The sequence below is a fragment of the Sminthopsis crassicaudata genome, chromosome 4 (genome assembly GCF_048593235.1).
Source record: "Sminthopsis crassicaudata isolate SCR6 chromosome 4, ASM4859323v1, whole genome shotgun sequence".
Taxonomy (NCBI): Eukaryota; Metazoa; Chordata; class Mammalia; order Dasyuromorphia; family Dasyuridae; genus Sminthopsis; species Sminthopsis crassicaudata.
This window is the reverse complement of record NC_133620.1, coordinates 427,559,636-427,563,376: the sequence shown is the minus strand read 5'-3', so window position 1 is coordinate 427,563,376 and position 3,741 is coordinate 427,559,636.

Here is a 3,741-nt window from a genome sequence, read left to right as displayed (position 1 = left end):
ATAATCTCCAAATCTGCTTCCCTGAAGCATTTGGGGTTCTTGTTTTCTTTCAGGAGCTAATAAAACAAATTTACTTTCTTCTTTTTGTAAAAAAAAAAAAACAAAACAAAACTTCTCCCTTCCCCTTCCTCCCTCTTTCTGTTTTTCAGGCTAAACATCCTGGTACTTCCATTGATGACACACCCTCCAGTTCCACCATCATATTGGCCTTGCTTCTGGGAATATATGTCACAATGTAATTGCCAAGATCTATAGTTTATCAAAGGTTAATTGCCAAGATCTATAGTTTATCAAAGGTTAATAGCCCTTTTTGTTATCCTTAGTATTCACATTTACTCCTCTTTGTATAATGCTTTAAGGCTTAAAATGATATCCTCACAATAATCCTGGTAAATAGGCAGCAGCACCAGCAAAAGGAAAGAGAGAGAGAGAGAGAGAGAGAGAGAGAGAGAGAGAGAGAGAGAGAGAGAGAGAGAGAGAGAGAGAGAGAGAGAGAGAGAGAGAGAGAGAGAGAGAGAGAGAGGAGAGAAGAGGAGGAGGAAGGAGGAGGAAAATGATATTCTCCTTTTACTTAAAAGGAAACAGAAGCTCAAAGAAGTTAAAGGAATTTTTCCATGGTCACTCAACTAGCACCAGAATCAGAATTCATCTGTCTTCTGAATTTCATTCCAGTGTTCTTGCCATACACAACCCAGCTCATTCTGCAACATTAGTGTTTCTGACATTCTTGGGACATATGTTGCTCTTTTGGGTCTATTTGGTATAAATATCAAAAAATTATATAAGCTCTGTTTTTTTTTTCTTCCTTGTGTTTTTTACCTTTGGAGCTGATTTTTCTTGTGAAGCATGACAAATGTGGAAATATGTTTAGAAGAATTACATATGTTTAACCTATATCAGATTTGCTTCCTGTCTTGGGGAGGGGGTAAAGAGGGGAAAAAATTTGGAACACCAGGTTTGGCAGAGGTGAATATTGAAAAGTATCTTTGCCTATATTTGGAAAAATAAAATACAATTTTATATATATGTATATATATATAAAGACATACATTTGTATATATGTATATGTGTATGTGTGTGGGGGGGGCAGGAACTGGATTATTGGTGTTTTTTTTAAATTTTACATTGATAACCATAAGTGCTCATTCAACACAGTACCTGACAGGTAGTGAGCATCTAAATTCATGTTAAATTAAATTGAATTCTCCATTATCTGTTCTTGCTTCCACTTTCTATATGTATAATAAAAATCTAAGGAAATGAATAAATTTCCTGTGCATCCACCTCATTTATGTTTAAATAATCAGCATCTGAGCTGAATCATGCAGAATCATGGAGTTCACAGATAATTCAGAAGACGGTCCACCCTCTCTGATATCTCTAACAAGTGGTCGCCTACCTTGAAGAAAGGATATAGAACTCATCTCCTCAAATGAAAGGCTGGTTTATTTGAACATTCACTGAACCTTGGGCTGCAGACATGTGAGACCATTGTTATTATTACTGTTCCTAGGACTTGTTTCTTCTATGTTCCTGCAATCTCCATTGATATTTTTCTTTCATCACACCCACACCTCTCTGTGGTATTCTGCTTAGCAGATGTATGAGGGAAGTGTATTATCTCGGAGGCCATAAAAGGCCATTGAAGGTTTCACAGCAAGGAAGTGACAAATCTTCAACTCAGGAAAGATCATTTGGGCTCTAGATCTGATCCACAAGGAGGCTCTTCCTTGACCTCATCAGAACATCATCATCTCTGCAGAGAGCCCATCATTACTCAAAAGGAATCATTTAATTGAAACAGTGCTGAAATGGATCGGAGATCAGTCGTTCATTTGGGGAGTTCCTTCCTACAATGCAGATCACAACCAGGGGGTCCTAAGTGACTCCCCATCAGGGAGGTTACACTCAATGCTAGAGGCCTCCATCACTTGCTTTATCCCAAGCTTCCCAGTGCACATTTCAGGTGTTCAGCCACCATCCCTGTCTTCTCTCCTGTCCTCCAATTCCTTCCTGTACCCCTGCTCTCCTCCTGGGGCCTGCTGGCACCCCCTTCCATCTCTCTCCCACTCAATTCCTTCTGCCTTCTGGCTCTCCTCACCGAGACTTGGCTCCTCCCTGATACTACAGCTTCCCTTCACAGACTGAACGCCCTTTGGTTCATCTTCCCCTTCTCCCCCTCACTAGAGGAGGTGGGAAAGTTAGAATACTCCTTGGGCCCTTTCCGGCCTCTCCCTCTACCATTATCATTCACAACTTCTTTGAGGTTCATTCAATTCCCTTGTCTTTGGCTTCCAATGACTCTGGATGGAGTGACTTGTGCAACTCAGCCTTACTTAAAATCCAATTCAAGGGCACTTGTGATGTCATTGGTTCCCTTTGAGAACAGTCCATCCTTCACTCAGCTGTCCAAGTGACCTTCCAAAAGAGCAGGTCTGACCAGATTATCTCCCTTTTCGAGAAACTCTAGTTGCTCCCTATCATCTCCAAGATCAAGTATAAAATCCTCTGTCGTTCAGAGCCCGTCATAAAATGTCACCCCACTACCTTCCCACTTTCTTGTACATGATACTCAGCCCCCCTTAATCTAGAGTCCAGTAACATCAGCCGCCTTGCTCTTTCAGATAAGATGTTCTCTCTCCTAATTGTAAATCACACCTGGAACTGTCACCTTCCTCATCTCACCTCCTGACTTCCCTGTTAAATCCCACTTTCTACAGGAAATCTGTCTTGATCCTCTGTAATTCAAGTACCTTCCCTCTTTTGGTTATCTCCAATTTATCCTGCATATAGCTTTTTGGAGATAGTTCTTTTCCCATTTTCTCCTAAATTAGACTGTCAACTCCCTGAAATGAGATACTATTTTTTGCCTTTCTTTGTATTTCCAATGTTTAACACAGTGCCTGGCACATAGTAGGTGCTTAAGAAGTTTATGGACTGACTGACCTATCATATACCTCTGTGTTTCTGTTTGTGTGAAAGTCGTCTTAATTCTTTGGAGGCAGGTGGCCAAGTTTCACTGCCACGTGGCAACACTGGTAAATTATGAGAATTGGAAAGGTGGGCCTTTACTTCCATGGAAAGTTTTGCAATTTCCTGAAAGTAAGCCAAGTTTCTCCTCCCTGTTTTCAGTTCTTCTGGGCTCATTGTTTATCTGTCATAGGTATAAAAAATAATGTTGAAGTTCTATAGGAAATCTGCCCAAATGCCTGTTGAAATTGGGACAATATCCATCCTTCATCTGCTTGGGCTTTTCTGTGCAGATGAATAGATTAAACTCTTTTGAATGGTTAGATTTCTTTTAGCCTTTGCAAATAAGCTTAAATTCACCCATGAATAGAAGTATCTGGAGCACTTCACTATCTTTATTTAGGGAATCCCTCCTTGACCTGGACTCTGTCCTGGAACTCCTCCATGACAATGCAAGTAAACATTTCTCTGTTTTATGCCTTTACCTGATGTTTATTATCAGTTTAAAAAAAAAAAAAAAGATAGTAATAATATCAATTAAAAACAAATAGCCGGGGCAGCTGGGTGGTGCAGTGGATAGAGCACCAGCCTTAAATTCAGGAGGACCAGAGTTCAAATCTGGTCTCAGACACTTAACACTTCCTAGCTGTGTGACCCTGGGCAAGTCACTTAACCCCAGCCTCAAAAAAAAAAAAATAGCCATTCCTGGGAAGATTTTTTTTTCCAGTTTTCAGTGAATTCTATACTATCTTGAGGTATGAATGACCAGAC